Here is a 20,601-nt window from a genome sequence, read left to right as displayed (position 1 = left end):
TATATCAAATATCGAATCCGCTTAATGTGCCTACAATTCAATCATTCAAAAAATACATAATTTACATCATGCCTTTTCATAGAACAGACAATAAGATTTGAGACAATAAGAACTTTAGTTTTATAACTAAAGTTGCACAATTATACCAACTCTATGGTGGCTGGGTGGTAAGGTGTGTGGCTGGTGTTTTGGAAGTCGCGAGTTCAAACGACCCAATGGGAGTACTTTTTTTTTTTTTATGCCATACAATCTTCCTAGTACTATTATGTAGGTGTGTGTGTGTGTGTTTTTATTCATTCTTTGGTTTTATAGATGACATACATATTGACTCCTTTTACCGGTCCTTAATTAGGCTCTGGGGAAGCAATGGTGGTGGTGGTGGTGCATTTAAAACTAAACCAAAAATCACCAGTTCTGGACGCGTCAAATATCATATCCGCTTAATGTGTCTACAACCTAATTACTTAAAACTACACTATTTAATTCATTCATATCATGTGCATATTGGTCATTATGCTCATACAACCGACATAACAATTTATTTTCATTATTAGAATCATACATTTCATCAAGTAATACAGATACAAAGAGATTTTCTTTCTGAGAAGACCGTTAGTATTGGCTGGCTGGCAGGCAGGCAGGCATTTGAGGGTTATTATTTCGCCTGTTGATTGGGGGGAGGGTTGATGTGTTAGGGGGTTTTCGGTTAGGTGTGGTGGTGGTGATTGGTGGTGATTGGTGGTGGTGGTGATTGGTGGTGATTGGTGGTGAGTAGTGGTGGTGGTGGTGGTGGTGGTGGTAGTAGGTGGGAGGGGGGGGGGGGGGAAGGGGAATGATGGTCTGTGGATTCCTTCTCCGTACCCCTTACATATAAGCAAAAACATGCCTTCCTGTGGGTATAGAAACATTAACACAAATTATATCAGTAACTGATATTGTAGCCTTTTAAACAGAAAAGATTTGTACATACAAATACTTTTAAATTATCATTTATTTGTGGAAATGGCATTTACGTCATTAAATTGATACCTCAGCATCAAGTGTCCTGCAGTGGTCCAGTGGTAAAGTGTATATAAGTGATGCGTATTCTTGGAGTTGCGAGTTCAAACCCGGATTAAGCTATATATATATAATATATATATATATATATATATATATATATATATATATATATATATATATATATATATATATATATATATATATATATATATATATATATATACAACATGTTTTGTTTTGGTTGTTTGTTTTTGTATAAAGCCTCACACACTATATTAAGCGAGTTTGTTTTAAACATGACATACATATTAATTCATTTTACCAGGCCTTATTCCACACAACTCCGTGAATTTCCCGTGGAGCCAGCCATTCAAACAAAAACAAACGAAACAAAACAAAACAAAACAAAAAACATTATTGCCAACAGCATTTGGTGTTCCCAGGCGGTCACCCATCCAAGTACTAACCAAACCCAACGTTGCTTAACTTCGCTGATCGGACGAGAAGCGGTGTTCTCAACGTGGTATGGCCGTTGGCATGAGACTGCCTACACATTGTGGCTAATAACCAACTCTTTTTAGTCATCACGGCAGGATACGGACCTTCTTGTGGTGTCTTAATGGTAATTGTATCCTAACATATTTTTGTCTCCTTGGCATGGATATTTAACATCGTTTATTCAGTCTTGGGTTTATGTTCTTTCGCCATTTACAGACATTTTACATCTACCTACTTCCTCAGCCTACCCTGCCAATTTCTAATGCATTTGTGGATTTTCTTTTGTAATACATACATGTGTGTGCTCATCTGCTCTTCAGTTTTTATGATATTTGTCTCATCTGTCCTGCTTTATGATACTTTTACAAAGAACATGAACAAATGCTTCTATTTTAGAGAAGATATGGGATCCAGGTTTCGGAGCCGTAAAACCAACCGTCGTGATTGGTGGACGAGTTGCCAGGTTGCAGCTTCTGTACCGTGCCGGCACATAAATAGGTTCGGCTCAAGCGGCGGCAGCATCATTCCCCCGTGACTGTCTGAGCGTCTCTCATCACCTTGGTTATCTCATCATCATCATGGTAGAAGCAAAGCCTACCAAGAAGGCTGCGGCTGCTGCTGCTGTGGTGGCCACCACCAGGAAACCTCGCGTCCAGGTTGCTCACCCGAAAACTAGTCAAATGGTTCTAGCCGCGGTCGCAGCACTCAAAGACCGTAAGGGCTCGTCTCTACAAGCAATCAAGAAGTACGTTGTTGCCAACAACAAAGTCGAGGCTGCCAAGATCGCCATTTACATCCGAAGATTTCTCAAGAAAGCAGTGGCTGACGGCATTCTTGTTCAGACCAAGGGAAGTGGAGCTAGTGGATCATTCAAGCTGGCCGTAGCAGAGAAGAGGGCCGTTCTAACTCCCAAGAAAGCCACCACAACCAAGAAACCATCTACAGCAGCAAAGAAGGCCGTGGTAACTCCCAAGAAAGCCGCCACAAGCAACAAACCACCTACAGCCTTGAAAAAGAAGCAGCAGCAGCAGCTTGTTGTTGGGAACAAAAAGCCCAAAATAAAGAGAGCTTCAAAATCTCCCAAACCACCCAAGGCAAAGAAAGCTGTCAAGAAAACAACAAAGGCAAAATAAACGACGACATGCAAGCAGCATGAATACACATGACAATAAACATCCAGGCCTCCCCCCTCAGTGGAGGGGCCTCATATGATTCCAAAAAGAGTTTAGTTTTGTAGACAAATAAATCATTACTTTTGGGGTAGATTTACTCTGTATATTATATATATATATATATATATATATATATATATATATATATATATATATATATATATATATATATATATATATATATACACACATACATGGGTGAGGTGATATGGTACCAAAGTTTTGGGTGAGGTGATTGACATTTACACAAGATAAAACACGAACCAATGGGAATAAAAACATAAGAATGGAAGTAACTGCAGAAGGCCTATTGGCCCATAACACAAGCACTTCCTCTTGATGCTTCTATATTGGTTCGGAGTCTTGAAGCTATAATATATATATATATATATATATATATATATATATATATATATTGTGACGGTAACGCGTTGGTGTTCGGCTGTTCAAGGCTAGGGGTATGGCCTCGTCACATAGTTATAAAAAAAAATAGAAAAACTGGAACTTCGTCTGTGGTAAGGTAAGGAGAAGACACACAAAACACAAGTAAACTTTAACAATGAAATTTTAATTACGTTAAATAAATCAAAACATGAAAATAATGCACAAACAAATATGTATAATAAAATCAATGAATCAAAATAATAAGAATACTTAAATGACACAATGAAAAGTTACGTTAAGGCAAAATAACAAGAAGTGCAATACAACAGTAAGTGGGAGGTGCTGGAATATTGGCTTAAAGCCACCACCTCTCTCAGTACACGCTAACGTCTAGCTGGGAGGAGTGCTGGCTACGAAAGCACGGAACATTCTGAAGACTGATGTTGGGGCGACCCCAGACATCGGGTAGTATTGGGGGGCGAGTGCAGGTGCAGCCAGACCGGCGACCAATCAGCGGAGCCGTAGCGATCAACGGGTAGTTTGGTGATTTGGGTCCGAACAGGTGGCGGGCTGCATACGTTTCTGCTCACCCTTGCAAGCCTTGCTGGTGCTGGTGTTGTTGTCGTTGTTGGACATTTCTTCCATAGTCTTTTTATATAATTGTGAAGACGTAATTTTGAAGGGAAGAGCAGGCTCAATCTCTTGAAGGAGATTATCGTCACAACTCTCCCCCGAAGCCTGCGGTTCTGGAAGAAGTACGTCGTTATGTGGTGGAGTAATGGATGGAGTTGCTTCTACTTCATAAACTCTGGAGATATCATGGGCTAAGATGTTGTCAGACTCTTGGTATAGCATGTCTCCAGGTTGAATTTCTGCAGTTAGCAAGCCCATAGTAGAAGACGTTGAGATGAGAAGTGGGCGTGCTGCAGGAGGTGTAGGGTGGTGTGGTCCGTATTGATGGTGGACCGAGCACTTTTCAGGTGTGGAGTGAAGTGCTGAAGCTTCAGGATGAGGAAGAGTAGCTCCTTGCCAATTGTTCCGTAGATCCTTGTAGCAGTAGTCGCTGACAGGTGTATTCTTCTCGCCTCGTTGCTGCATCACGACACCACCCACGTCGGTACCATTGGCGTCGACATGGAGGATGAAGGGCTTATCTGACGAGGTGAGAGTGGAATTAGAAGAGGGCATAGGAGCACGATTATTATCCTGAAAGCATTTGGGAAGATCATTAAGGATTCTGGAATTAGAAAGCGCCGACTCCTTGTCAGTGCTTTCGGGAGAAGAAGCCGGGATGGTCTCACTGTGGATGTAGGGTTCTGTGAAGGTAGAACAATTAATCAAGACAGTGGGAGGAGTACCATTATATTGCTTCAGGAGGTTGACGTGGCACAGCTGGGTCTTCCGCCGCCTATCTGGAGTCTCTATGACGTATGCGTTGTTGTTTCTGCACTCTTTGACGCAGTAGGGTCCTGAAAATTTGTTTTGTAAAGGTGAACCTGGGATAGGGAAATAAGCAAGGACGAAGTCTCCCGGCTTGAATTTTCTTACTTTGCTGGTCTGGTCGTAATGAGTCTTCATTCTCACCTGGGCTTTCAATAGATTATCATGGGCAAAGCGGTGGACTCTCTCTAGAATGTGTTGAAGGTTTTGAAGAAACTGGGGCACATTCTGATGCTCACTGAAGGTGGCATCTCTGAGAGAGTCTTTGAAAGCCTTAAGGGGAGTACGGCACTTACGGCCGTAGAGCATCTCATAAGGAGATACTCCTAGGGACTCATTGGGGAGACTTCTGAAAATACACATTATTAGGTCAATCTGCTTATCCCAATCCTTTGAGGTTTCACTACAAAACTTTTTCAAGAGTGCTTTGATGGTCTGATGACTACGTTCAAGAGAACCCTGTGAAGCAGGATGATAGGGGCTGGACAATACCTGTTTGATGTTGAACTCCTCCAGTGTCCTTTTGAAGAGATCACTGGTGAAGTTGGTGCCACAGTCACTTTGAATCTCCCTGGGAAATCCGTATTGAGTGAAGATCTTCAGTAGATGTTTGATAACCGTAGCAGCCGTGATGTTCTTCACTGGAACTGCTATGGGAAATCTGGTGGTAGGACACAGGATGGTTAGGATGTAGGCGTTACCTGAACTGGTCCGAGGTAAAGGACCAACACAGTCTATTATGAGTCTGTGGAAAGGTTCCGCAGGCACCTGTATGGGAATCAGTGGTGCTCTGGGAATGGAGACGTTCGGTTTGCCTGCCATCTGACATGTATGACACTGTTTTACGTACTGTTTGACGTTATTTACCATACCTGGCCAGTAGTAGTCTTGGCGAATCCCATGGTAAGTCTTGTTGAAGCCGTAGTGGGAGAATGCTCCATGGGCCAGGTGTAGAATAGTGGGCCGCAGGCTGGTGGGAATCACAAGTTGTTCGGTGTTGGCCCAATCGTCCTCCTCCTTCAGTTTACTGGGTCTATATCTGCGGTAGAGCAAGTCGTTCTCTAGGAAGAACCCAGGAATACTGTCGGGTTGAGTCTCAGCCTGGAAAAACAATGGTGTTAAAGTAAGATCTTCCCTCTGCAACTTACGGAACTCCAACTTGGTCAGATGCGGGGGTAGTTTCTGAGGGTCTTGAGGGACAGCGGTAGCAGTAGAGTCAGCTGGCTGTGGACGTGCGGCTTGTGCACGGGTGGTCACGAGAACCGGAGGAGAAACTTCATCACTCTCTTGAACCTCTGCTGGAACATACTCAAGAATAGGGTTACTTGGCACAGAGTTACACACCTGGGGTTTGTCCATGACGATCAGGTTGGTTGGTTGCAGGTCGTCTGCCAAGTCGTTGCCTAGGAGAAGTTGCACTCCAGGCATGGGAAAAGGCTTTTCCCTGACGGCGACTTGGACTTCCCCGTTCACGTAGGGACAATCCAGGTGGACTCTGGCGAGAGGGTATGGAGTAGTAGCAGTGAGGTCAGTGATGAAGACCGTTTCCCCGGTGTAGACTATGTTGGGCACAGCCGACTTCAAGATGATCGATTGTAGAGCCGCTGTGTCCCTCAAGATCTTCAATTTGAAACGTCCCTCCGGATTTGAACCGTTGGCAGAGACAGTTCCAGTATACAGGTGGTTACTGAAAAGAGAAAGATCATTAACATCAACACCAACATTCATCACAGGCTTACCGGACTTAGGAGGAGTTGGTTTGGGTCGTTGTTGGTCAGTGGTTCCCTTGTATTGAGACTTACCACACTTGTCTATGGTATGTCCATAGAGTCTACAATACTTGCAGTACAGTTGTGAACCAGCTTGATCGGGGCTCACCTTCTCGTAACTGTACCACGACTTCTTACTGGAGGATGGTTCAGGTGTCAGCCGGTGGATGAGGCTGTAAGTGTCAGCCGACTTAGCACACTTCAGGTAGTCGGTTTCTTCTTTATCTGCTAAGTAGAGGCGGACAGGAGGCGGCACACGTCTCAAGAATTCTTCAACAAGCATCAGGTTCACGAGTTCTGTAAAAGTAGAGACATGTGCTGCTTCCAGCCATTTCATGAAATACCTCCGTTTCGTGTTAGCAAACTCGAGGAAGGTAGTGGTACTTGCCTTCAGGTGGTCACGGAATTTCCTTCTATAACTTTCAGTAGAGAGGAGGTAGGCGTCCAACACTGCTTGTTTCAGAGTGTAGTAGTCATTCTCAGACGCCAAAGTACTGAGTGTGACTGCAGCTCTACCTGTAAGATGGACTCTGAGAAGTGTGGCCCATTGGTCGACAGGCCAACTGAGTTGATTAGCAAGGGTTTCAAAGGTGGTAAAGAACACATCAACTTCTGCTTCTACAAAGGATGGCATTAACTTACTTGCATGTGATATATTAAAACTGACGGGAAGATTGGCAGTAGCTTGCTGGCGTTGAGTGAAGTGTGAAGTTTCCAAGGAGATTTCGCGTTGACGACACTCTAGAGCCAGAGTCGCTTGTTGCTTGTCATGTTCGCGTTGTATTTCCAACTCGCGTTGTTTGGTTTCAAGCTGTACTCTTCCACGTTCACGGAGTAATGCGACCTCGCGTTCGTGTTCTTCTCTCCTCAAGGCAGCTTCGCGTTCTTGTTCGTCTCTCCTCAAGGCAGCTTCACGTTCTTGTTCGTCTCTCCTCAAAGCAGCTTCGCGTTCTTGTTCGTCTCTCCTCAAAGCAGCTTCGCGTTCGTGCTCTTCCCTTCGTATGGCAGCTGCTTCTCTTTGCTGCTCACGTTCAATCTTGGCCAGCTCTAGTTTAAGTTTCATCGTAGCCAAGTCAGTTTTCTCTGCAATATAGTAAGTTTCATGAGTTTCAGAGTCTATCTTACCTTGCTCTAAATAGTAATCCAGCAACAGGTTGTGTAGGTCATTTTTGTTGGCTTGGTAGGGAACTTCTAGTTGATACTCATGTGCAAGAGTTTGTAGTTCAGTCCTCTTGGCACGACTCAAAGTCCCTATTTCACCTGCTGGATTTGCACGGAAAGTTTGGAGACGAAACATGGTGAAATTAGCAAATAAAGGTACACGAATGTTCAATAATGAAATGTCAGAAACAGGACAACGTGGCAACTGGTACCTATCCTGTGTGATCTTTAACAATTAACGTTAAGTGAAAGATATTAAATTAAATCAAGGGCGCAGGAAATCTTGTACCCGGTACTCATGTAAGAGAATAAGGGCAAGAAAATCCTACTAACAAATGAAACAAAGTTTCGAAAACAAATGAAACAGTTAAATGCTTCAAAAGTAAAATTGGTAGTCCAAGGATGTAGGCATACCTTGCCAAGTCTCTATAGGACATAAAGCAAGTTTTTCCCACTGAATTTAATATGATACTTACAGAATTAGCGAACTTTTGTGCTCTGAAAAAATAAGCTAATTCCCTACCGTTGTATGTATCATCATCTCTGACTGACGTGTAGGGGTGCGAGGTGTCAACTGGTGACGAGAACTGCTGCTGAGGTCCCAATTCAGCAACTAAAGTTCGAGCTAGAGGAACTATGGCCCTCTTTGTCCTCCTACAGTCAGATTGCAGAAGATTGGGTACTCTTGACCCGGGGCAGACCACAGTACCAGGGTACCAATATGATGATCTGTCAGAATGAGAAATATTCAAGGGACATAGATGGTAAACACGAGTAATAACAAGGAGGGAGAGATGACCAATTAAGAGTATGACTGCGGCCTACAGTCACCACGTAATCCAAAGTTGTCTCACCTTCACTATATGTTACTCTCGTAATGCACAATACACCGCACCTTATAAAAAATGAAATTGAATGAAAAATAGTAAAGCTACGTTAACAGAGTTAAATACGCTTACCATAAATTACCACTTGGCACCAGTACCTGAGTGAGGCTCCTAGGACAGGCCCCCATATAACTTGTGACGGTAACGCGTTGGTGTTCGGCTGTTCAAGGCTAGGGGTATGGCCTCGTCACATAGTTATAAAAAAAAATAGAAAAACTGGAACTTCGTCTGTGGTAAGGTAAGGAGAAGACACACAAAACACAAGTAAACTTTAACAATGAAATTTTAATTACGTTAAATAAATCAAAACATGAAAATAATGCACAAACAAATATGTATAATAAAATCAATGAATCAAAATAATAAGAATACTTAAATGACACAATGAAAAGTTACGTTAAGGCAAAATAACAAGAAGTGCAATACAACAGTAAGTGGGAGGTGCTGGAATATTGGCTTAAAGCCACCACCTCTCTCAGTACACGCTAACGTCTAGCTGGGAGGAGTGCTGGCTACGAAAGCACGGAACATTCTGAAGACTGATGTTGGGGCGACCCCAGACATCGGGTAGTATTGGGGGGCGAGTGCAGGTGCAGCCAGACCGGCGACCAATCAGCGGAGCCGTAGCGATCAACGGGTAGTTTGGTGATTTGGGTCCGAACAGGTGGCGGGCTGCATACGTTTCTGCTCACCCTTGCAAGCCTTGCTGGTGCTGGTGTTGTTGTCGTTGTTGGACATTTCTTCCATAGTCTTTTTATATAATTGTGAAGACGTAATTTTGAAGGGAAGAGCAGGCTCAATCTCTTGAAGGAGATTATCGTCACAATATATATATATATATATATATATATATATATATATATATATATATATGCACACAAAACTAAATAGTCTTGTTAGACAAATTGCCCCTATTAGAGGCAAGTTGACTAACAAGCCGAATGACTGCAATTGTTTTGAATTTGAGTTAAATCTAACATAGAAATGTAATCAAACCTAACCTAACCTATGCTAACCCAAGCTAAGCTAACCTAACCTAACCTAAGCTAAGCTAACCTAACCTAACCTAACCCAGCAATTCATGATCTTAATATAATACTGTTAATTGGATAAACCAATTTGGAAAGAAATGTTCGAAAATAACAAAATTAACTGTGCTTGTTAGGAAAATTGGGCCTTGCATACTTGTCCCAATAGTGTGGTTCTCGCTTTTAGGTACGACATAAACGTATACCTAAGTTGAGAGAGAAAAAGATTCGCACTCAAACATGCATATCGATTGCCAGTCCTGAATTCTGGGTAGATATTCGTGTCCTCCCTTTTCATTTACCATCATTTGGATACTATCAAAACAGCTCTGAGAAGGATAAAATGAATAAAACGGGTAGCTCACTCATGTAAAAAGGAAGAGTTGGGAAAGATCTCTCTCTCTCTCTCTCTCTCCCTCACCCCCCCCCCCCCACCACCAATGATCCTGCTCTGCTAGTATATAACGGAACAAACCTTCCCCCCCCCCCCACCCCTCCCTCCCCAATCAGAGTCCCTTTAAGCATGCGAGGATAAAAAATAGATTTCATAAGACCCAATGTGCTAGCTGATATCAAAACAATTTATGTTATCGTCTATTAAGCCCTTCAGTAAAAAAGTATAGGGACCTAATTAGGTCCCGTTTTGAGGTGGTGGTGGGTGGAATCGATGGATTAGCCAAGCTCTTATCCGCCGAATCCGTAGAGGGTACGACCCTGGCGCTTCAGAGCGTACACCACGTCCATGGCAGTGACGGTCTTCCTCTTGGCGTGTTCCGTGTAGGTTACAGCATCACGGATGACGTTCTCGAGGAACACCTTCAGGACGCCACGGGTCTCTTCGTAGATGAGACCCGAAATACGCTTCACGCCGCCACGACGAGCTAAGCGACGAATAGCGGGCTTGGTGATGCCCTGGATGTTGTCACGTAGCACCTTACGATGACGCTTGGCGCCACCCTTTCCGAGTCCCTTGCCTCCCTTGCCGCGTCCAGTCATGGTGTTGAAGTTGTGTGAATAATAAAATTTCGGCTGAATACTGAACTGAATAATACAGGAGAAGATGCCCATTGGGGCGAGCCTTGAAGTGGGGACAGCTGAAGAGTAGTCGGTGAGAGGAAATGCTGAAGTTGAAGAAAAAGTGCCAGGGCTAAACCCAGCTGCGTGACAATACGTCGATGCTGCAAACAACCCAACAACTGGCTAGGCTTGGAGGCGGGTCTGGAAGGCGGCGGTGGCAGTGCTTCAGCATTCAAGGTGGAAACAATCTTTCTTCATGTGGTGTCTTCTTCTTCTTCAATTTGGTGTTTCTTCTTTCTTCTTGCTTCGAGTAATCATTTGATGTTTGTAATCGGCGTAGTCTGGTGGGAAAAGGTCCTTTGACAATGTGGTTTCGTCGCATTCAACGAAGATTACTTCGTTCTTTAGTGTGTACTTTAAGTTTGGATCATTCAGCAGGCATTCCGCATACCTTGTGTTGAGTATTTTGCTGGAGAGGCGTCTGTATTCGGGAGTTCCAAGTGTAAGTTGTTCACGTTGATCATATAGTGCGGAGACTCTTGGAGACTCCTGTGTTGCTGGAGATGGTGATTGTGCTTCAACGTCAATCGAGGCAGTAGAGTCATCATCGGAAAACAAGTGTTGGTTTTCAGAAGCATCAGGTGTAGGTACCTGTGAAGCTGGTGTAGTCTCAGGTGCGGCTGGTGTATTTTCTGGTGAAGCTGGTGAAGTTGGTGCAGTCTCAGGTACCACTGGAGAAGTAGCTGGTTCGTCTGGAGTAGTAGCAGTGTGCAAGGATGTTGCAGAGTCTGTATCAGGTTGCACAGGGTGGGCGTCAGCAGACAGGATATCTGCCAATGCAGTTGAAGAGATGGTGATGCTGATGTTAGAAGCAGAAGTGGTATTTGTTGCTGAAGTCGTAGCATTGGTGTTGGCTGAGGCTGTTGTTGTGAAGAGCTCGTCACGAACAGTAAATGTTGGTAAACCGTTGTCAGCGTACATAATGTTCAGAATTCGTACAAATTCCTTGGTGTTCGTGCCTGCAATCATTTCAGCAGTGCGGATGAGTCCCATTATGACGTTGTGGTTCCTGTTAGGGAGCAGCATCTGGTGTGGTGAGGGCTGGCTTGTTGATTCAGCAGAGTAAACTTGTGGCTGTCGCTGCTGCGTCGATGATTGGTTGGCGGGCTGGGACCCAGGGCCCCAATGGGATGCAGTCTGTGCAGAAGCTCCGCCCCCTCCCGGTAGCAGAGGAAAGTTGGCGGCTTGCACGTTGAATGTTGACGGTTCTCGTCGTGTGGTGTTGGCTTGCCTGGCTTCGGTCATCTTCTGTATTTCTTGACGTCTTTGTGGACACTCAGCAGAGACGGCAGTATGGTGACCTTGGCAGAGAAGGCATTTGAGGAAGTCGCTGGTGCATTGTTTGAAGTGGTGACTCTCGGCGCACTTGCTGCACCGTTGGTCCTGAGATGGGCAATTTTTAGTGAAGTGCTCATAACTATAGCACTTAAAACACTGTCGTAGCTGGTAGTAATGTTCTCTTGTTATTTGTCGGGGTGTACAAGCGAGGCCGAAGCACCGGAAGCCGTTGGTGGTAGCAGAGGTAGCTTCCTCAGGCGAGGTGAAGGTGACCTTCATAGTGAAGAGGTGGCTGTCCTGCACAGGGATGAATTTTACGGTGACTGCAGTCAAGGAAGGGTTATCTTCGGTTATGCTGGTGGCGACGTCAGTGGTAGCTTTTTCGGAGATGAGGGAGCTCACTCTCCTTACGAAAACAGTCCTGGCTGCGAGGTAGTGTCGTGGTGGGGTGAGGAACATGTGCGCCTCCTCGAGAGCAGTGAGGTGAATGGGGTTAAAGAGGCGTTGTACGGCCTCGGCACTGCTGAACAGCAGTTGAGGGAGTCCATCATCGTTGAGTACGACGTCCAGGGGTGCAACATTGGTTGTAGTGGTGATCAAATCCGATATCTCTGATCGAGTAGGGGTCTGGTTCCCTCTGAATCGTACCTTGATTCGGTAGATCATGGCTCTAATCGTTGCTGCCTAATGTTTACCCACCCGGCAGTGCTGGGTGCAGGAGAGCCTGATCTAGAGGGTTGCACTTTCCTTAAGAGGTCTCCCGTCTCTTACCGGTTTAATGCACCGGATCAGGGTGGGGTCTGACCTCTTAAAGCAAAGTACTGAAAAAAAAGAATTTCGGCACGATTTCCCCAGACTATATCCCGTCAAGCGGACGTACTTGTAGCATGGCAACTCCTAACTCCTGCCTGTCCTTACTTTATGCTTGTACTCGAGCAGAAACACGGCTTTCTCACAACGCTTTCAAAACTGCAGTTGCCTACTCGTCTGTTTCACGTCTCTGTGAAATGACTTTTGCACAAATCCAAAAAATAGAGCAAAATCAGCGATAATAGTGTTTGAGGTGAGCTGCCTGTTGGCTGCAGCCAGAGGAAGGAGGGGAGGGGCAACGGGGTGACGTAGGCGAGTCGAGCAGCCAATGGCGCTCGAGCAAGCGCCTCGAGACGGCGTATATAAGCAAAAATTTTTCGGCGCCGGCCATCACAAACCACAGTTGTTCACCATGGCTCGCACCAAGCAGACTGCTCGCAAGTCCACGGGAGGCAAGGCTCCTCGTAAGCAGCTGGCCACCAAGGCAGCACGCAAGTCTGCTCCTGCCACAGGGGGCGTGAAGAAGCCTCACCGTTACAGGCCCGGAACGGTCGCCCTGCGTGAGATCCGTCGTTACCAGAAGAGCACAGAGTTGCTCATCAGGAAACTTCCCTTCCAGCGTCTGGTGCGCGAGATTGCCCAGGACTTCAAGACCGATCTTCGCTTCCAGTCGTCTGCCGTCATGGCTTTACAGGAGGCATCCGAGGCTTACCTGGTCGGTCTCTTCGAGGACACTAACCTCTGTGCCATCCACGCCAAGCGTGTCACCATCATGCCAAAGGACATTCAGCTTGCTCGCCGTATCCGTGGAGAGCGTGCATAAGCTAAAACGACCACCCTAGTATACACCAAACTCGGCCCTTCTCAGGGCCAAAATATCCTTCTAAGGAGATTTCAGACATTCCTAGCATCAGTCATATGAATTAACCTTCATCTATACATATAATAAATAAATAAATACAATAATTTAGGTGTCATACATACACTGTACACGTGATATCAATAAATCAAGTCATTTGTAGTACAACCTGTCCTCTTACAAACAAAACGCCGTCGCTTTTCATTCTTATGCACTGCCAAGGATCCTCCCCCCCCCCCCCCTCCAAAAAAAAAAAAAAAAAAAATTGTCATACTGTACTAGAAATAAAAGCAGCTTGTATAAGTGACATACTGTCCTGTCCTGTTTTATTCTGTTTTTGGTCCTCTGGCTTAATCTGTTAAGTTAGGAGATGACATTTTAAATTAACCGCTTTCTTGACATTTTCAAACCTTAAGAGGGTGGCCTGCATAGTAATCCTAATGTGGAACATAACAATGAATCTCTAATCTCTAGAAAAAAGATACCGAGTGTTTATATGTGTGTTGAGAGAGAGAGAGAGAGAGAGAGAGAGAGAGAGAGAGAGAGAGAGAGAGAGAGAGAGAGAGAGAGAGAGAGAGAGAGAGAGAGAGAGAGAGAGAGAGAGAGAGACATGAAGAGACAGAGACAGACAGACAGACAGAGACTGAGAGAGAGAAACACACACAGACAGTTTCATAAATATTCTCATTTTATAGCTATTTGCTTTCAGTGACAGAGGTTTTTGTTATAATAGTATTGGTGTCTAACACTCACAATCTCTTTAGAAATTAAAGTGTGGCTCCAATGGAGCCGAGTTTGTTGGTTTGAGGCCAAGCCACCACCACAGGGCAGTAAGTAAGCCGTTTACTTGGAGGAGGTGTACTTGGTGACGGCCTTAGTGCCCTCAGAGACGGCGTGCTTGGCCAGTTCTCCGGGCAACAGGAGCCTTACAGCCGTCTGGATCTCCCGACTGGTAATGGTGGAACGCTTGTTGTAGTGGGCCAGGCGAGAAGCCTCGGCGGCGATGCGCTCGAAGATGTCGTTCACGGACGAGTTCATGATCGACATGGCTTTGGAAGAGATACCAGTGTCGGGGTGGACCTGCTTCAGCACTTTGTAGATGTAGATGCTGTAGCTCTCCTTCCTCCTGCGCTTCTTTTTCTTATCGCCCTTGGCAATGGCCTTCTGGGCCTTTCCGGCCTTCTTGGCAGCCTTTCCAGATGCCTTGGGTGGCATGATGATGCTCGTGCTGGCTGGCGTTGCGATACAATAATGAACTTTTGCGCGAGTCGAGCTTTCCTTTTATATCCCGCTCGCGACTCAGCTCAGAGCGGGTCGCGTGGCGGAGCGCGCTGATTGGTCAGTGGCGGACTCCCTTGATCCTGAGCGGGGTATATAACACGAAGCTCGATCTGCGGGCCGGCATAAAACACCACAAACCCACAACAGCAGCAGCAATGTCAGGACGCGGCAAGGGAGGCAAAGTGAAGGGCAAGTCAAAGTCTCGCTCCAGCAGGGCCGGACTTCAGTTCCCCGTGGGCAGAATTCACCGTCTGCTGCGTAAAGGCAACTACGCCGAACGCGTCGGTGCTGGCGCTCCTGTCTACCTGGCAGCCGTCATGGAATACCTCGCTGCCGAAGTTCTGGAGCTCGCCGGTAACGCCGCACGTGACAACAAGAAGACCCGTATCATCCCACGTCACTTGCAGTTGGCCATCCGCAACGACGAAGAACTCAACAAACTTCTGTCTGGCGTAACCATTGCACAGGGAGGTGTTCTTCCAAACATTCAGGCAGTTCTTTTGCCAAAGAAGACAGAGAAGAAGTAAGCACTTCTGCCACCCACCACGACAAATACCATAACCAGGCTCCATCCGGAGCCACACACACTTTAATAGAGAGATTCAAGTAGACAATCAACTTTCAAACATTAATAATAACATTTATATTGATTTCATTTGGAATGTGTACATAACAAACAAACAAAACAAAATTATAGGGGATATTCAGCATCACTTGGAATATTAACCAATCATATAAATCCAATATATATTTTATATTTTACTTTAAGCGAGGAATTCATATTCTATCAATTTTTAATCATACAAATGAACAAAAGCAATTCTTCACTAGACGTAATGAATGAATAAATGATCAAGGTTTTAATGTGTTTCATGAATAAATATAAATATATATATATATATATATATATATATATATATATATATATATATATATATATATATATATATATATATATATATATATATATATATATATATATATATAATATAATATAATATAATAAATTATAATACTTGTGAACCAGAATATGTTTGAGCAGCAGCGATCGTGCCATTGGCCGAAGTGCAACAATTCAAATAATTTAAAGGGCCTGCTCGGGTATATAAGAGAGGCTGGGAGACTGGGGCCGGTGGTGGGTGATGGGTGATGAGTGATGGTGTGGTGTGGTGTGGTGTTGTTAAGAGTTGATTTACGGCCAGCCAGCCAGCTGCAGCCAAGGCAGGGCAGGGCAAGGCAAGGCAAGGCAAGGCAAGGCAAGGCAAGGCAAGGCAATAACAGGACAGGACAGGCAAGGCAAGGCAAGGCAAGGCAAGGCAAGCAGGCGGGCGGGCGGGCGGGCGGGCGGGCAGCCAGCCAGCCAGCCAGTCAGCCAGCCAGCCAGCCAGCCAGCCAGGCAGGCAGGCAGGCAGGCAGGCAGGCAGGCAGGCAGGCAGGCAGGCAGTCAGCCAGCCAGCCAGCCACTCCCACTTTGTATTTATATGCATTCAATTTATATTCAAACATTATATATGTTAAGGGCCTAGTTTTAGTGTTTATTTTAAAAATGACAAACATCGAGTCGTTTTACCAGTCCTTTAGCGTTAACGGTGATGCATTTTAAAACTGAACAGAAATCACCTTTTCTGGATATATCAAATATCGAATCCGCTTAATGTGCCTACAATTCAATCATTCAAAAAATACATAATTTACATCATGCCTTTTCATAGAACAGACAATAAGATTTGAGACAATAAGAACTTTAGTTTTATAACTAAAGTTGCACAATTATACCAACTCTATGGTGGCTGGGTGGTAAGGTGTGTGGCTGGTGTTTTGGAAGTCGCGAGTTCAAACGACCCAATGGGAGTACTTTTTTTTTTTTTATGCCATACAATCTTCCTAGTACTATTATGTAGGTGTGTGTGTGTGTGTTTTTATTCATTCTTTGGTTTTATAGATGACATACATATTGACTCCTTTTACCGGTCCTTAATTAGGCTCTGGGGAAGCAATGGTGGTGGTGGTGGTGCATTTAAAACTAAACCAAAAATCACCAGTTCTGGACGCGTCAAATATCATATCCGCTTAATGTGTCTACAACCTAATTACTTAAAACTACACTATTTAATTCATTCATATCATGTGCATATTGGTCATTATGCTCATACAACCGACATAACAATTTATTTTCCGCAACGACGAAGAACTCAACAAACTTCTGTCTGGCGTAACCATTGCACAGGGAGGTGTTCTTCCAAACATTCAGGCAGTTCTTTTGCCAAAGAAGACAGAGAAGAAGTAAGCACTTCTGCCACCCACCACGACAAATACCATAACCAGGCTCCATCCGGAGCCACACACACTTTAATAGAGAGATTCAAGTAGACAATCAACTTTCAAACATTAATAATAACATTTATATTGATTTCATTTGGAATGTGTACATAACAAACAAACAAAACAAAATTATAGGGGATATTCAGCATCACTTGGAATATTAACCAATCATATAAATCCAATATATATTTTATATTTTACTTTAAGCGAGGAATTCATATTCTATCAATTTTTAATCATACAAATGAACAAAAGCAATTCTTCACTAGACGTAATGAATGAATAAATGATCAAGGTTTTAATGTGTTTCATGAATAAATATATATATATATATATATATATATATATATATATATATATATATATATATATATATATATATATATAATATAATATAATATAATATATTATAATACTTGTGAACCAGAATATGTTTGAGCAGCAGCGATCGTGCCATTGGCCGAAGTGCAACAATTCAAATAATTTAAAGGGCCTGCTCGGGTATATAAGAGAGGCTGGGAGACTGGGGCCGGTGGTGGGTGATGGGTGATGAGTGATGGTGTGGTGTGGTGTGGTGTTGTTAAGAGTTGATTTACGGCCAGCCAGCCAGCTGCAGCCAAGGCAGGGCAGGGCAAGGCAAGGCAAGGCAAGGCAAGGCAAGGCAAGGCAAGGCAAGGCAAGGCAAGGCAAGGCAAGGCAAGGCAAGGCAATAACAGGACAGGACAGGCAAGGCAAGGCAAGCAGGCGGGCGGGCAGGCGGGCGGGCGGGCGGGCAGCCAGCCAGCCAGCCAGCCAGCCAGCCAGGCAGGCAGGCAGGCAGGCAGGCAGGCAGGCAGGCAGGCAGGCAGGCTGGCAGGCAGGCAGGCAGGCAGGCAGGCAGGCAGGCAGCCAGCCAGCCAGCCAGCCAGCCAGCCAGCCAGCCAGCCAGCCAGCCAGGCAGGCAGGCAGGCAGCCAGCCAGCCAGCCAGCCAGCCAGCCAGCCAGCCAGCCAGCCAGCCAGCCAGCCAGCCACTCCCACTTTGTATTTATATGCATTCAATTTATATTCAAACATTATATATGTTAAGGGCCTAGTTTTAGTGTTTATTTTAAAAATGACAAACATCGAGTCGTTTTACCAGTCCTTTAGCGTTAACGGTGATGCATTTTAAAACTGAACAGAAATCACCTTTTCTGGATATATCAAATATCGAATCCGCTTAATGTGCCTACAATTCAATCATTCAAAAAATACATAATTTACATCATGCCTTTTCATAGAACAGACAATAAGATTTGAGACAATAAGAACTTTAGTTTTATAACTAAAGTTGCACAATTATACCAACTCTATGGTGGCTGGGTGGTAAGGTGTGTGGCTGGTGTTTTGGAAGTCGCGAGTTCAAACGACCCAATGGGAGTACTTTTTTTTTTTTTATGCCATACAATCTTCCTAGTACTATTATGTAGGTTTGTGTGTGTGTGTTTTTATTCATTCTTTGGTTTTATAGATGACATACATATTGACTCCTTTTACCGGTCCTTAATTAGGCTCTGGGGAAGCAATGGTGGTGGTGGTGGTGCATTTAAAACTAAACCAAAAATCACCAGTTCTGGACGCGTCAAATATCATATCCGCTTAATGTGTCTACAACCTAATTACTTAAAACTACACTATTTAATTCATTCATATCATGTGCATATTGGTCATTATGCTCATACAACCGACATAACAATTTATTTTCATTATTAGAATCATACATTTCATCAAGTAATACAGATACAAAGAGATTTTCTTTCTGAGAAGACCGTTAGTATTGGCTGGCTGGCAGGCAGGCAGGCAGGCATTTGAGGGTTATTATTTCGCCTGTTGATTGGGGGGAGGGTTGATGTGTTAGGGGGTTTTCGGTTAGGTGTGGTGGTGGTGATTGGTGGTGGTGGTGATTGGTGGTGATTGGTGGTGAGTAGTGGTGAGTAGTGGTGGTGGTGGTGGTGGTGGTGGTGGTGGTGGTAGTAGTAGGTGGGAGGGGGGGGGGGGGGAAGGGGAATGATGGTCTGTGGATTCCTTCTCCGTACCCCTTACATATAAGCAAAAACATGCCTTCCTGTGGGTATAGAAACATTAACACAAATTATATCAGTAACTGATATTGTAGCCTTTTAAACAGAAAAGATTTGTACATACAAATACTTTTAAATTATCATTTATTTGTGGAAATGGCATTTACGTCATTAAATTGATACCTCAGCATCAAGTGTCCTGCAGTGGTCCAGTGGTAAAGTGTATATAAGTGATGCGTATTCTTGGAGTTGCGAGTTCAAACCCGGATTAAGCTATATATATATATATATATATATATATATATATATATATATATATATATATATATATATATATATATATATATATATATATATATATATATATATATATATATATATATATATATATATATATATACAACATGTTTTGTTTTGGTTGTTTGTTTTTGTATAAAGCCTCACACACTATATTAAGCGAGTTTGTTTTAAACATGACATACATATTAATTCATTTTACCAGGCCTTATTCCACACAACTCCGTGAATTTCCCGTGGAGCCAGCCAGCCAGCCAGCCAGCCAGCCAGCCAGCCAGCCAGCCAGCCATTCAAACAAAAACAAACGAAACAAAACAAAACAAAACAAAAAACATTATTGCCAACAGCATTTGGTGTTCCCAGGCGGTCACCCATCCAAGTACTAACCAAACCCAACGTTGCTTAACTTCGCTGATCGGACGAGAAGCGGTGTTCTCAACGTGGTATGGCCGTTGGCATGAGACTGCCTACACATTGTGGCTAATAACCAACTCTTTTTAGTCATCACGGCAGGATACGGACCTTCTTGTGGTGTCTTAATGGTAATTGTATCCTAACATATTTTTGTCTCCTTGGCATGGATATTTAACATCGTTTATTCAGTCTTGGGTTTATGTTCTTTCGCCATTTACAGACATTTTACATCTACCTACTTCCTCAGCCTACCCTGCCAATTTCTAATGAATTTGTGGATTTTCTTTTGTAATACATACATGTGTGTGCTCATCTGCTCTTCAGTTTTTATGATATTTGTCTCATCTGTCCTGCTTTATGATACTTTTACAAAGAACATGAACAAATGCTTCTATTTTAGAGAAGATATGGGATCCAGGTTTCGGAGCCGTAAAACCAACCGTCGTGATTGGTGGACGAGTTGCCAGGTTGCAGCTTCTGTACCGTGCCGGCACATAAATAGGTTCGGCTCAAGCGGCGGCAGCATCATTCCCCCGTGACTGTCTGAGCGTCTCTCATCACCTTGGTTATCTCATCATCATCATGGTAGAAGCAAAGCCTACCAAGAAGGCTGCGGCTGCTGCTGCTGTGGTGGCCACCACCAGGAAACCTCGCGTCCAGGTTGCTCACCCGAAAACTAGTCAAATGGTTCTAGCCGCGGTCGCAGCACTCAAAGACCGTAAGGGCTCGTCTCTACAAGCAATCAAGAAGTACGTTGTTGCCAACAACAAAGTCGAGGCTGCCAAGATCGCCATTTACATCCGAAGATTTCTCAAGAAAGCAGTGGCTGACGGCATTCTTGTTCAGACCAAGGGAAGTGGAGCTAGTGGATCATTCAAGCTG

At 44.1% G+C, this 20,601-nt stretch overlaps 2 non-coding genes across 2 annotated transcripts; both read right to left on the bottom strand.

The window, feature by feature from the left end:
- Positions 1-1,420: 1,420 nt before the first annotated feature.
- Positions 1,421-1,539, bottom strand: LOC138353445 (5S ribosomal RNA). The gene has a single exon (XR_011223148.1). It is a non-coding gene; the product is annotated as a 5S ribosomal RNA (ribosomal RNA).
- Positions 1,540-19,643: 18,104 nt separating this feature from the next.
- LOC138353434 (5S ribosomal RNA) lies at positions 19,644-19,762 on the bottom strand. The gene has a single exon (XR_011223137.1). It is a non-coding gene; the product is annotated as a 5S ribosomal RNA (ribosomal RNA).
- Positions 19,763-20,601: the final 839 nt, after the last annotated feature.

This window comes from Procambarus clarkii, chromosome 57 (assembly GCF_040958095.1).
Source record: "Procambarus clarkii isolate CNS0578487 chromosome 57, FALCON_Pclarkii_2.0, whole genome shotgun sequence".
Taxonomy (NCBI): domain Eukaryota; kingdom Metazoa; phylum Arthropoda; class Malacostraca; order Decapoda; family Cambaridae; genus Procambarus; species Procambarus clarkii.
Note: the sequence above shows the minus strand (reverse complement) of the source record. Positions and strands in the feature narration are given on the sequence as shown.